This window comes from Passer domesticus, chromosome 3, assembly GCF_036417665.1.
Source record: "Passer domesticus isolate bPasDom1 chromosome 3, bPasDom1.hap1, whole genome shotgun sequence".
In the NCBI taxonomy this organism is placed as follows: domain Eukaryota; kingdom Metazoa; phylum Chordata; class Aves; order Passeriformes; family Passeridae; genus Passer; species Passer domesticus.
In genome coordinates, this window is record NC_087476.1 from 23,530,684 (window position 1) to 23,546,309 (window position 15,626).

Here is a 15,626-nt window from a genome sequence, read left to right on the forward strand (position 1 = left end):
GGACAATACTTCTGTCTTACAGCAATTCAAAGCAAAATACACTGCCTTTTTGGCCTGCAGGGTGACTATTTGAAGATAATCTATTTTGAGGGGGGTCGGGTAAACCCATAGCACTTCTTAATTCCTGGAGATATTAATTACTTCTATTTCCGTTAATATCTACTGGTGGGTAAATAATCACACTGTGAAGAAGAGAACTGCCAGCTATCTGTATGGGCAAGGCTTTACAGATGTCAAGCTGAGGAGCAGGGAGGCCCATAGCTGCCGTGGTCAGTTTGTATTTGGGAGAAGCTGGAGTATCCCAGCAGAATGCTGCAGGACAAGCCAGCAGCCTTGCAGTTGCTACAGCTGATATGCTCAGACACAGAAGAAGTTCACCTGGTTCTCATAGATCATACAAGAGTAAGGTAAAAGTTTGAAAACACACTAAATTATCATCCTAAACATTTACCTCTGTAACAAGGGGCAGCTATACTTTCCCCACTCTTCTAAAACCTTTCAGTGAATGAAACATGCTAAAGTCTGTGGGCAGTCTCTTCCAGTGTCTCATTAATTTTACTGATATCCAACCTGTCTATTTCTACTTGAAATTTACTAAAGCTTGTTTGATTGTAATAAGATTAATCAGTCTGACTGCTTATGCTCCATCCACATGGAGACCTTGAGGTAACACAACAGATCCTTGAAGGATAAGGGAGAGGATGATACTGCATTAAACCCCAATTATTCCTTGGATCCTGAAAGGACCTTTGCTTTTATGAGTCAAGTCAAATGCTACAAATTGTTCACAATTGGTAACTCAATTCGCTCTTTCTTCTTTTTTAAATGCTTTGTGTTTAACTAGGTTTCCAGAAAAAATGCAACCGATTTCAGTATTGCCAATGGGATTCCTACTCTATGAAAGTTAGAGCTTCTTGTTTCTGAATGGACCACAAAATTCTAGCATTTTTCTATTAACTGCTACTTACATTAAGTACTTTTCATTGCATAAAGAAATGATGGTGCTGCTGTAAGATATGTTGATGCTGTCTATGGTGCCTACCACCACAGCTGCCTTCAGACTATATTCAAATTCGTGCCAAAAACCCTTAGGAAATCAATAAAGCTGCTTCCACTTGCACTTTCTACCAACTTGTCTGAAATTAATCTGAGTAGAACTTATATGGACTAACAAATGGAAGAATATTATAAATCTTAAATTAACCAATTCACATATAAAGGAATCTGAGATTTTTAATCACATACAGAGGTATATAAGAATCAGTTTTGACTGAAGACCTAGATCAAATTTGTCAAATTTAACTTAAATATACATATCTGGGCAAATAAAGAGATAAACAAAGATGTTTGAACTATTGAGCATATACAGTACCTACTGATTCATTGAGAAGCAAACGGAAGACATTTTATGCAACGTTTATGTGTTTTAGTAATATTTCATTTGTGCTGTTAAATTCATTGCTTTATTATTATGAGACAAAGTTTAAATGAGACTTTCTCACACAAAATATCATGAGCACTAGTGTGCTTGCTGTCCCTAACAAAGTCTATTTAAACAACTTTCCATTTGATCCCTTCATATTTATTGTAGGGTTGGATCTGTTTTTATCAGGTCAACTTTTTTAGCAGGATTACTGATGTGATAAACTGGGCAGCTGGTCTTAAGACCATTGTTTTATACCACAAAATAACATTGATAAAGCTACAGCAATAATACTTTTATGTTACAGGCTTTACTTACTGTGAGCACGTGGAGGTCTGTGTAAGGACTGAAGTAGTTAGGGTTTTAAGTACTCTTAGTACTACTAAAAGGAAGAAAAAAAAAACAGAATAAAAATCCTAACAGGAAAAAACCCCCCCAAACTTAGCCAGCAACCCAGGAGCAATATTTCATTCCAGTAGTTATCCAGAAATCTGGTTTCCTTTGTTTTGTGTCAGGCACTTAGCATTATTGTTGCAGTTAAGGGAACTTTATGAGAATGATTAAAATAAAACTTCTTGGAGAAGAGGTGCCACAAGAGACTGCAGCATCTCTCAGGAAGTCATTTATCTACTGTGAGAACACAGGTCTCTTGCTTTATTAAACATCTCTGTACAACTCCCCTTGATGTCTGCAACCAGATATTCACCTGGCACAGTTCCACTGAAATCAATGGACCCATATTGACTTACACAAGCTGAAAATCTGAACCTCTGAGTTTATTACAACTTCACTAAAAGGGGCTGATTAATTATAGGATGTCATCACAATATAATAATAATGCTCAGAAACCTCTCCAGAGTGGAATAGAAATTTGTTATTTCTTTCTGCAGAGCAATTGTTTTATGTAATCTACCTCTTTTTCAGCTGTGGATAGTTTTTTGTCTTATTTTTGAAATACAGATGGTAATCTTATTACCGTCTCTGGTTTACCCTGCAAAAAAACATCATGACATGGTTGTTTGTATTTCCTGAAATCCTGATTGTCACTGAGTCTCAGGCGCACAGTGATCCTCTTGAAGAAGAGTATACATTCTTCATTTGACAACATCCTGTAGAAGAGGTGGCCTTCCTGTTCTGCAGCTCATTCAGTCTCAACCTCTGCCCCCAGTGAGGGGCTTGCTGCCTGTGCTGCTGCCCAGCCCTAATACAGTGCAACTGGCACAAAAGCTAAGCTGGGATTAGGTTTCTGGGGAAAAAGCTGTGCAGGAGAGACATAAAAAGCTCTGTCAAGGCCCTCCCCAGCTTTACTCATGCATTTAAGCTGTAGCTGTTTTCCTTGATTCTGGCCAGAGCCATGTTGGAGGTATGTCTGTGCCTGGCCAACATCCTGACCTCCTGATTTGACCTCAGACCTTTCTGGACTGTTACAGACCCTGGTTATCATCACCAGACCTGCCCTGTTCCCCTTGCTTAGGCACAGTGAGACTGACCCTTTCTTTTGAGAACACTGTCCTACCCCCTTGCTATTACCCCAGCTCCTGCTTGCCTTGCCTGGGCTTGCCTTGCCTGCTCTTGTCCCTTCCTAAGATGAACCCTTAAATACTGCTACTGCAGCAGACATAAATAAGAGAGATATGCTGTTGCTTTTCCAAAACTAAGATAAACAAATGTCCCTTACATGATCATTCTTATTTAATAATATATTTAGCATGAGTATAAAAATTTAGCCTCTCCCTTTGTTTGTTTTGCTATGCATAAATATTCTGTTTACTAAGAGCTCATAATCTCAGAAGCCAAATGGCAGGGAGAAAATTGCAGCCAAAGCACCATAGTCCAAGCAAATAATTTCTCTGCTTTTGCTTAATTTTAGTTATGTAGGTGGGTAGTGGCATGTTTCCCACACTGTAAAAGTGTCAGCTGTCCTTCCCCAGTCTCCTTTCCTCACCACACGTGAGGAAGATACAGACAGCAAAGGACACCAGGTCCTGTGGTATAGAAAAGGTTGAACCTCTTCACGAGACATCCCACACAGAAGTCACAACAGAAGAATTGTTTAGTCCCCTGCAGCCTCATGCCATAGTTCCTGTCACAAACTCAGCAAGGGGAATTGAGATGAGCTGGTGCAGAGAAGCAGGGATACATCCCCCACAGGATCCACCTTGCTGAGTCTCATGGGCTAGGTTAGAGGAAAAGCAAAGGTCTGAATCAAACCATCCTTGTCTGGCTTATCTCCTAATGCTCTGTTCCATGGCAGATCTGGGTCAGGAGGGGTAAAATGAAAAAACCCCAAGGGTAATGAACTTAATGCATGAGGCTCCAGCCCTGGCTGCAGAGTGTAATTATGAAAAAAAAAAAAAAAGCCCAAAGCTTACTTATAGGACTGCAAGTAGTCAATAAAAATATAAAGTCAAAATATTTTTAACAGACAATTCTTAGTATAATTAAACTGTGCAAAGGGCAAGTTCTATTTGCACAGAGAAGTTTTACAGTGCTGCACACTCGCCTTAGAGAAACACTAAATGTTAATAAGATGAAGAAATTAGGTACAAGTCTGATATTTTGGTGTTAAGTTCCTCAGTATGAGTAACTTCCTGAAATGGCAGCAGGCATGACACATGGTCATCCTAATGCAGTTGCTGACATAAAATGGTGCTTTGAAGTGTTTTGGGGAGCCAGGATGGCAGCAGTGTTTCCATCAGAAGCACCCTGGTCCCATGACATGCCAAACCTAGAGCAATGCGATTTAGCAGTTCATTTAGCATTTCAATCATGCCTTGCAGTTCTCTGAATTGTGTTCTTTCCAGTACATCAATTTTTTTTCTCTAATTATATTGATTTTAGCAAATTGCAGTGTCCTTCTGTTGATTTTCAACTATGTATAGCAAAAACTTGCAATGTGAGACAAAAAACAAACTCATTGTGCTCTAGCAAGTTATTCTATACTATTCGACCTTTCATGGAACAAAACAGACACATCAGAGCTAAGAACATATGAAAATATTGCAGTTACTACAAAAATAAACAGAAGCTAAGGTTTTAAATTAATATAGACCTTACATCCATCACCCAGAAAAAAAAAAAAAAGACCAGTCAATTGTCTAGAGCACCAGCTCTGTAATTACACACCCATTTATCTTCAGTGTGTGGAGGATTTAATTGCCTGTGCCCAGCTCTATCTTTGGGTCATCATAATGGACCAACCATACCGTGTGCCAGAACCTGCCATCTGCAGGCTGTCCTCCCACACCAGAGACCTGAATTCTAGCCCACACTCCTGACTAAATCATGTTTTTATAAGGCAGAGAACTCCTAAAATCTACTCAATTAATTAGGGGCTGCCATACAACCTCTAGAAAACCATCAACACAACCCCTATCTTGTTGCTTCCCCATGAAGACAAGCTATGATTCCCCTTTACACTCTCATTTTTCAAAACAGTTCAGTAATTGTACTGCTGAATCATGCTAGAGGTAAGACTTCTGCATTGGTGGAAGTCCTCTGAAGTCAATGCAGCTAAACAGTATAGCTCCAGTCATTTAGGGTAGGAAGAAAAAGTGCTTTGGTGTTTAGGAAGTATGTTTATCTTCCTGTTTCTTTGACCTTTTTAGTCATTTAAGTGAATGATTTGCTAATAAAAATGTTGGGGCATGTTGGGGAGCCAATAACCAAGCCTGGAGTGAGTGTTTTAAAAAGCCATACAGTACCAAGAATATTTTAAAGAACAATGGAACATGGGCCATTCATTCAAGAATTTATATGGTACATACAGCCACCTGCTGCATTTCTGGATGTAGGGCCAATATGGTGAGAGATAACTGGCTCATCACTGCAGGTAAATGCCTTATCTTTAGAGGAGGGTGTAACACAAATACACTTCTTTCTGCAATGTTCCCTTCTGGCTAACTCTGAGATACTCCTTGTTCACTGCTTTGGTTTAGGCCTTATTAGAGTAAATCAGTCCTTTATTTGATTTAGTTCAAATATTTTACAGATAGTTTAGAATTTTTTGCATTGATGAGTCATGACAACATATATAAGAAATGTTTATTCTTCTGTTCTTTTTTTTGGGAAAATTATTACGTGTTCACATAACTGGGGTTAATGTAGCATCCTGTAGGCAATTTGCTCCTACATTTTCTGACCTTTCTACTAAGTATAAAAAAAAAACCCCAGAAAGATACAGTCTATAGTTGGTTATATTTAGCTGTTACCCTATCTGTATTTAGTCCTTATCCTGAGAATTTTAGATGTATACAAAGGGCAAAATAATTTACACAAAAGAAGCTTGAAATTACATGTTTAGGGGCACTCTACATGACTTGCACTGCTTTGTGTTTAGAAGTCCTCCTTTCTCTGTAAATCAGGAGACACCTTGGAAGGATCCATTATAGGGACTTACCAGCTTAGTAAAAAATGTGTAGCTTCAAAACTCAATTTAAAATCTTTTCAGGTAGTTGTTAACCTCACTAAAAATCAATGGACCAAATCTCATACATCTTATATATATCACCAGAATGCCACTTAAATCAAAGTGTTGCCTTAGGTAAGTGAGGAAGGCATTTGTCCAGTAGGGATGTTCATTCAAGTAATCCTGCAGGCTTACGTCTATCCTCGTTATCAGACACTCAGCAATGCCAAGTTGATTAATTTATTTCCTTTCAAGTGTTCCCCCCCTCCCACCCATCAGTGAAAGAATTCCATGAAATAAGCAAGAAAAAACTACTGCAAATCATTAACACATAAACATAAGCGTCTTACCTTCTGTTGTGGCCTGCAGCCTGCTGCCAAAGAGACTGAGAAAACAATACCAGTTCACACTTGGGGCATACCATGTGGCAGACCTCAACTACAGTTCTTATTGAAGCTTTAGCATGTCAGGCACAGCAGCTTTCAGTGATGGTGTGACTTACATTGAGGCCATGATAGTCCACTGCTAGTCTCCATTTTCCATTAGACCTTTTCACTGGCCAGGTAGGATTGTTAAAAGGTGAGCAGGTCCTGCTGATGACTCCTTGGCTCTCCAGTCAACAAATCAGCTTATGGATGGGAGCCATATTTGGTGAAATACTGACAGCCATGCACCATTCTGGTAGCAACTGGCTCCTGTTGTTCTTTGACCTTCAGCAACTCCACAACACAAGGGTCCTCTGAGAGACAGGGCAAGGAAGACACCTGCCTAATTTCCTCCATCTGCAAGACAGCTTTACAGAAAGCCCAACCTTTTGGGTCCTTGAAACACCCTCTTCTGAGTGGTGTTTCAAGGACTCATTTCCAGTGAGGGTCACTTCAGCATCCAAATACAATTAACTGTTGGCACACTCCAGTCATTCCAGAAATACAAATGGGTTCTGCTTCTCTGTAGCTTGGTGGTATTAAGATACGCTGTACACCAGTATCCACTAGACCCTTATACTCCTGTTGGCCTGATGTACCAGGCCATCGAAATCACACTGTCCAGTAAACTCCGTTGTCCCCTTCCTCCACCGGGCTGGAGGGAGGGCTGCTCTAGTCCTGATCGTCATATTGGTTACTCACTTTTTGTATGTACAAAACAGAATTCTCTTTATTAAGATCAGAATAAGATCAGCTCCTCTAGTCTGGGAAACTGCCTGCTGGAAACTGGAGCAGCAGTTTTTCTGAAGAATCCCATTTTGTAGTTGTTTTTTCCTACAAATCAGACACCCATGAGGGTGTCAAGGTAGATTTTCCACCTTGCTTTCTCATGTCTTCTCTGTGGTCACCCAGGTGAAGCCACAGGATGATCTGTGGTGTGTAATTACTATATCCTCTCTCTTGAGCAGCAGAGCTCTAACTCTTGATAGTTGAGATAATGGTCCATACAGGTGTGGACTAGGACATATCCTGTCTGAATTGCTGAAACTCTTGGAACACTTTCTCCACAGCTGAGACACAGCCCCACTGGGGAAAGAGAGAATTTCTTCATGTTGCTGGAATTGGACAGCCAATTCATCCACTGTTTGTCTCTCCCCATCTTTTCAGGTCATTACAGTCTATGAGCCCGTATATAACAGTGGTGAACTCCATACAAACTTCAACCACCTGGGTGACATACACTTCATTTCATCTGGATCTTTGAATAATTTGTCATTGCTCATCACAAATCACCTCCAGCATGGCTAATTCCCTCAGGCACTGAATACCTTTCACAATGGTGATCCATTTGCCTGGATGACATAACACCTTCCTTGTAGGGAGACCTTCCCTTACTGCCTAATAGAAGACACATCCAGTCTGAGGTCTTGTGCCCTTTTTTCAATCACTTTGTCAATTCCTTGTCTAGAAAGGGAACTTAGCTTGGTTTTTCTACCCTCTAATTGCAGGCCACTTGTCCTGCTATCCTAGCATTGGAGCAATCAGGTGACAATGTGCTGTTCTGGATGAAGCTGAAATCTTTTCACATATCTCACAGCTCTCTCAGGGATAGGGATCAGGTGATCACTGCCTTGTTTATAAGTTTTTTCACTTCCTTTTCTTGTTCTCATGATGGCACTTGGAGAATCCTACCTTATCTTCCTCTCTCCCTTTTTTGTAGGGGTTTCTTCCCTTATTAAAGAAGCTCACTTTTGCATCCAGTATTTCTTCTCATGTGTGTTGGGGCAACTGTTACCAGTATGGGTTGGTACCCTGGTTCAGCTTTATACTTGCCAGGGTTGGAGGAGCTGCAGTGCCTGTTGCAGGGGGTTGAGCAGCTCCTGTGCCTATTGTGGTTGCTGCAGTGTTTGACATTTTGTCATCACAGCCAGAGGCCTCCTTTTCCCCCTAAAGAGTGTTGGAGCAGGGCTGGATCTTCATGGGCCAGGCCCCAGCATATGACAGTGATTTGTTTCTCTCTGGAATTGTCAGGGTCACAGCATATTTTCTCCAAATATTTTACCAGTTTTTCTGGATTCTGTGCTTTTGTAGGGGTGAAGTTCCAAAACATTGGAGGTGTCCACTCAACTAGATTCCTGCTTATACTATCCCACACATCCTGACATTCATAACTATCCAGCCTTGGATAGATCTCTGGGTGGAATTCTTAAATATTTGTTTAATCTTAAACAAGGCAGAAATTAATTCAAGAGACAGCAGTAGGAACACGCTTGTATGAACATCCCAAGGATTCAAAATTCTCAGGAGCTATCATAACTAGCCTGGAAGAGAAGGGGAAGGTGAAGTAGCAGAGGAGCGTTCCCTCTTGTCTCCCTCACAGATCAGCTCTCTGAGGAGAAAAGGTGGAGTGTAATCATTAATAGTTTCTGAGAGATGGTTCCCAAAGTACAGAGATGACAGTAATGCTGAGTACAAATACCGGATTAGTCTCACGACCACTAATTTTATGATATCATAAGCCAGTGTTACTACACAGTAACACTGTGTAGTAAAATGAGCAAATGATAACCTGATAGTAAAAAGCAAAATGATAACCTTAATCCAGCCCCCAGGGATGATAAACAGCGCCACAGGGAACAGATACAGCAAGTAAGGTCTTACATAACATAACCCTGAGAAACATAAATGCTCTGAAAGCAGATAAATCAGCAGTGTGATCAGCAACTATTAAACTAATATAACGAACTTGTAAAACAAAATTTTTTTAATACATCTCTGGTCAGATCTGTCATCCCAACCCTTTGAACCTGATGCAGGGTACCAAAAAGAACTGTTGGGGTTTAACCCCAGCCAGCATCCAAACACCATACAGCCATTCTCTCACTCCCCTCTAGTGGGATGGGGGAGAGAGAAGAGGGAAAGAGGTAAATCTTGTGGGTTGAGATAAGGACAGACATTCTAAAGGGAAAGGAAAATATTACTAATTATAAGAGAAGATATAAAGCAAGTGGTGTACAATGCAGTTGCTCACCATGCACTGACTGATGCCCAGCACATCCCTGAGCAAGGGGCTGCCCCACCTTGTCAGCCAATTGCCCTTAGTTTTATTGCTCAGTAGAGTGCTGATTATGGTATGGAATATACCTTCTGTCTGTTTGGATCAGGTGTCCTGGACATTTACCCTCCCAGCTCCTTGTGCACCCCCCACCTCCTCACTGACAGGGCAGCATGAGAAGCTGAAAAATCTTTGAATCAGAGTAAGCCCTGCTCAGCAACAGCTAAAGCATCAGTGTGTTATCAACATTATTGTCATCCTAAATCCAAAACACACCACTGCATTAGCCACTAGAAACAATAATAACTATCCCAGCCAAAACTAAGGTACTAGTTCTTTCTCTCCCTCTTTGTTTCTAAGCTGACAGCTCTGAATCAGCAGGATTATCTAGTATCTCTAAAGTTTTAGACTGACTTAAACTTGGTTGTCACAAAGGACTTCAGAGGCCAAAGAGTCAAGCACTTAGGGAGATGCTGTGGTGAAAAGAAGTAAAGAAAGGCCAGCAGTGGGGGAGTGGAGGGAAGTAATCACAAAAATTAACTTGAGCCCTGGGGATACCTGACCTGCTTCTCTAAGCTTCTTTATAAAGCATGGAGGATAATTATGGAACAGACAAGTCAAAGCAGAAACCTAATTTTAGGCTGTCTGATACTGCAACCCCACGGGAACTTCACTCACCATCACAGAGCTCCAGTGTCCACATTTTAAAAAGGGACCTTCTAAAAGTAGTCTGTGAGCAGAGGTGAAACACAAAAATCATTGAAGAACTGGAGAAAATGTCGTTTTTCTAGTTTGGTCTGTTTATCTTATCAGGAAAGAAGACTAGGAGGTGACTAGATTAAGGTGTACAAATGCTTTCTTGAGTTAAAAAAAAAAATTCTCACATGTGAAAGGGGACTTTAAACAAGCAGAGGAATACACAACTAGAACCAATTGTCTGGAAGCAGAAGCCAGAAAATTTAAATTAGAAAATAAGCATACATTTTTAACAGGGAGTGTGAGTAGGTACTGGAACACATTACAAAGGAAAATGCTAGATTCTCACCTTATTCAGATTTCAAGTCAGGACTAAGCTGAAAGAAGTTTCAGTGAAACTAAGGGTCTTACTGCAGCATCACTGTCTGATAATGGCCCATGATATTCAAGAGATTAGATAGTCTCTCTCAACCTTAAACACCATGAAGATTAATTCTTTGAGTCTGTACCAGTCACCAGAGATATAGGTTTTCTATAAAAAAATACTCCCAAATTCAGCTCAGCAGTTTGATAACTTCTGGTATCTTTCCACACCAACCAATCTCTGAAAGATTTCTGGACATAACATCACTTCTGCTGAGAACTGAAGAGTTCAATATATGCTGAATACAACCATTGCAATAGCTGTTTATTAATAATGTTTTCTATTCTTTTATGTAAAGTTCTTGAAAACACTAAGGTGGCTGTACATTTATGGCATAAATTACCATATTTATGATAATATATATTATACTTAGTAGCTGTAATTTGCCTAGAAATCAAGCTACACAGAGGAAAGCAGAGTATGAGTATATTGTTGTGATTTGCAAACACTCATTAATTGACAATCACCCTAATGCTGTGAAGTGAGTAAATATTATTAGTGAGATTTTACAGAACTTTTCATGTCTGGGACAATTGGCTTGTTCCAAGTTATGTGTGTGCATGTGTGTATATATACATATAAATATATAGATAAAATTTATTTTTTTTAAAGACAATGAGGAAAAGAGTATCAAACCCATATAGGAAGTCCTGACCCTCTTGATGTAATTTGCAGATTTGAGGGAGATAAACTTTAAACCAACTTCATATCTCAACTTAAAACTAAATCTATCCTAAACATAGGGAAATGATTTTCATTCATTTGGTATCTGACCTGAACATCTGTGCTTAAAGAAGTAAAATGATCAAATATATTTATTTTCTCATTTTTCTGCACTATGTCTTATTTGACAATGATGTTGAATTACCAGATAAAAAATTCTTCACCCTCTGCTAACTTTAAAATATTTCAAATATATTTCCCATGAGGCTAAAGTGAACTAAATTCTGCTACCAGAAACATTGGAAAATCCATAAGAAAAATGCCCAGGGAAAATTATAGTGGGCCTTTATTCCTGGAAAAACAGTTTATTTCAGATGTTACATTCAACTAAGTAATCTGTTGCTAAGGTTTTCCTTGTACTTTAAAAAAAAAAAAGCCCAACATTAAGACAAAATTTATGAACTAAAAAGCTTTAATGTTAAATAAGAAGTATCGAAAAGACTTGGAGTGAAAAATATACATTCTCTAACTTCAAACACTAATGGAAACTAATACAGGGATAGGAGAAAGTAAAAAGGAAGGGCAGAGGGAAAGGGAATCTTGTGCAAGAGAAAAAAGGTATTCAAAACCACTCTGGAAAGGAGATATGATCAAATTAATTGCAATTAAAAAAAAAAAAAAGGAAAAAAGAAGACCTTTAGTGATGACAAGAAAATGGACCTAGATTACATGATTTGCAGTGCAAAGGATGAAAACATGCCAAAACTAACTTAATAGATGCTGCAAAAGCAGGGGGAAAAATCAAGGAGGAATACATAACCTTGAGGGCAAGATGTGAGTGACATGGCATGGCTACTGGGAGAAAAAAAAAATTCTTTGCCCAAGCCAAAGTCATCAAAAGGCATGGGATGCCATGAAGTGCAGGGATATGGAGCAAAGCTTGCTCAAATTGATCCCCATTGAAATCCTGGAAACAGAAAAGAAGGACTTACAAATGCTCTGGAATGGAGATACCATCAAAGGAATTGCACTTGCAGGGGAAAAAAAAATAAGGTGAAATTTAGTGACTACAAGGAAATGGACCAGGATTACATGAGGTGCAGTGCAAAGGGCCAAAACATGCCAAAATTAACCTCACAAATGTAGAAAAACCAGGAAAACAAATCAAGAAGGAAGACAGGACTCTGAGGGGAAGATATGAGTAATATGGCATGGGCATCTAGAAAACAAAACAAAATTCGTCAATGACATCAAAAGACATGAGATGCCATGAAGGGCATGGCTATGGACCAAACTTTGCCCAATTGACCCTCACTGAAATCGCAAGATTTCGTATTCCTTCCCCTAAATTGCAACATCAGTGAGGTATATTTTTCATGTTTTGGTCTATTCCACTACTACCAATATATGCAACCATCTAATACAGACCCATTTCCTTGCAGTCACTAAATTTCGGAATATTCTTTTTCTTTCTTCTTCACTGCCATTTTATTTGACCATAACTCCTTTCCAGAGAGTTAGTAATTCGTTCTTTCCACTTTCAAGATTCCAATGGGGATCAATTGGGCAATCTTTGCTCCATGTCCTTGCACTTCATTGCAACCCATGTCTTTTGATGGCTTCGAGTTTGGCAATGGTTTTTTTTTCCACAATCCATGCCATGTCACTCACATCTTCCCCTCGAAGTTCTGTCTTCCTCCTTGATTTTTTCTATTTTGCAACATTTGTGAGGTTACTTTTGGCATGTTTTGGCCCTTTGCACTGCACCTCATGTCATCCTGGTCCATTTCCTTGTAGTCACTAAATTTCACCTTTTTTTTTTCCCCTGCAAGTGCAATTCCTTTGATGGTATCTCCATTCCAGAGCATTTGTAAGTCCTTCTTTTCTGTTTCCAGGATTTCAATGGGGATCAATTTGAGCAAGCTTTGCTCCATGTCCCTGCACTTCATGGCATCCCATGCCTTTTGATGACTTTGGCTTGGGCAAAGATTTTTTTTTTTTCCGCAGTCTATGCCATGTCACTCACATCTTGCTCTCAAGGTTGTGTCCTCCTTGATTTTTCCCCCTGCTTTTGCAGCATCTGTCAGATTAGTTTTGGCATGTTTTCATCCTTTGCACTGCACCTCATTTCCCCCCCGAGCATTTTCTTGTCGTCACTACACATCCCCATTTTCTGGGTTTTTGGGTTTTTTTTCAGGTGCAGTTCATTTGATGGTATCTCCTGATACTGAGTGGACATTTTCCAGAGTAGAAATCCATTTTGATTTAGGTGAAATGTACATGTTTGAGTTAAGCTTCTGGATTACAAACATAGCTGTTTAGTTCTGGACAGATAAGGGGGGAGGGGTCAGACGGAAAGAGTCAGGCAACATGACCCAGGAGTTCTTTTTGATAAAAAGGAATTAGTGGCAATTGTCATGTGAAATGAGTAGAATGTAGGAACCTATTGTGAAATTGCATGCATATGTATTTGAGAGGGATATAAAAAAGCATCTGGAGTGCCCAGAGGTAAGCATGTCATTTTAGGGAACAATTCCCACATGTCCAGTTCTGTAATAAACATACCAGCTTTATAACTTTCATAGAAATTGTGGAGTTTGTTTGCTTTCACAAATCACACCTTTCCAGAGTATTTTTAAGTCTTTCTTTTCTGTGTGGAAAGATTTGGTTTCCCTCTTTGCCCATGTGAATGCCATCAAATGCATGGGATGCCATGAAGTGCAGGGACGTGGACCAAAACTTGCACAATTAATCCCCATTGAAATTGCCTATAATCTCCCCAGTAAAATGACGTGCTCTATTAATTTTGGAGTTCTTTTAAGGGATTTCTAACATGGTAAGTTTCACTGGGTTTGACTTGAGCTGCTGGGGAAGGCTAAAGCCTCTGAATGTAACACTTAAGTTTTTAATTGCAACTTTTTCTACCATGCGGCTGCACTCTCCCTGCCCACCTGCATTCTTATACAGCCCACACATAGCATGGCTTTTCCCTACCCTTATATCCAAGCAGAGAAATAGGCAGAAAGCCATAACAAAACCATGATCTCAACCTCTTCCCTACTCTGGCCCTGCATTTCATGCAATTCCTCCCTTTAGCCAGTATCCCACCTTCCCCTGCTACAAACTGCAGTAGCTGAGAGGTTTCCTTACTTGAGTAGACAGGCCACAAAGCTTTCCTCCCCTCTATCCCTGGTGTCTCCAAGAAGGAATTCTTGCCTCATCATTTCTAACTGACTTCCTCCTTGTCTTTTCACTCAAGAGCTATACAGATTTACCAGGGCTCAGCAGTCTGCAGCAGTTTTCAGTTCAGCCACTTGCCAGCCATTTGAAGTTTCTCTTTCCAAGGAAATGGCATTATACAGAAAAGTGACATATGTGACCAGTGAAGCATTGATCTTGCCTTGATTTCCTGGCAAGGTCATTGCAGTATATATTTGCATTTTTGTAGTACTTTCCTTATATGTAATAGTATTTATTTTGCTGGGCGACCTACTTCCAGGTAATATATTTATCAAGTATCTGGGTGAGAGGATCAAAGGCACCCTCATTTACTTTGCAGATAAGAGAAGTTGAGAAAGAGTGTTGGTATGGTGAGGGGTAGGAAGGCATACGGACAGACTGGATCAATGGGCCAAGGCCAGTTGTCTGAGGTGCAATAAGGCAAAGTGGTGTGAGCCTTGGGTCACAGCAACCCCATGCAGAGCTATAGGCTGGGGCAGAGTGGCCAGAAAGCTACCTGGTGGAAAAGGATTTGGGGGTGCTGGTTTATAACAGCCGAACATGATCCAGTGTGTCCCTGTTGCAGGACATCTACCTTCCTCCTCTCTCTACCACAGATGCTTTATACGCAGATGCTGAATAAAGAGAACCCAGGCTGAAAGGCCCAGAAAGGTGCCAAAAGGGCTCACACCTCAGCTAAGAATCAACACCTTCATCTGGAGATCTGATGTTGGAAGAGATAAAAGAAATATTCTTGACTAAGAGACACTGTTTCACAAACTATAAAAGACACACCAATTATGACAGAGGCAGAAGCTTTCTACACACACACACCCCCTGAAAATGTTGGAGACTTCGGCCCAGAGTATGTACACAGGTTCTGTGGTTACTTCCCTGAGGACTGAGGGCAAGGATCTCAATGTGTGCCCCACCAACAAGTGAATGGTAAGATATATTGAATCCTAAGTTACATTACTTCTTCACTAGCTGTAGAATTAGTTATTATTTAACCTTGCTGCATATATCTACTAGTAGTTTCCTTTTTGTCCTTATTCTTGTGTAGTATTTAGTTTGTTTTAGGTCTTATGTCTGTTTGTTTTCTGTCTATATAAATAAATCACTCTATAACAGACCAAATCAGCTATTACTAAAGAACTGGTGAATGAGAGTGGATTTTGGGGCCCTGGCTGCCTCAATAAAGCCTGCTGCCAGAGGCCTGGGCAAAAGGCAAGGACTTACCTAAAGCCCCACATCCAATCATAACAGTGCCCAGGTGGCCAAGAAGGCCAATGGCATCCTGGCCCATATCAGCC

At 40.1% G+C, this 15,626-nt stretch overlaps 1 long non-coding RNA gene across 1 annotated transcript in view; it reads left to right on the forward strand.

Moving 5' to 3' along the window:
- LOC135296152 (uncharacterized) overlaps positions 1-15,296 on the forward strand; it is a 38,033-nt gene extending 22,737 nt beyond the window's left edge. The window contains exon 4 of the long non-coding RNA XR_010358215.1: positions 14,931-15,296. This is a non-coding gene — a long non-coding RNA (uncharacterized LOC135296152). The remainder of the gene's footprint in view (positions 1-14,930) is intronic.
- Positions 15,297-15,626: the final 330 nt, after the last annotated feature.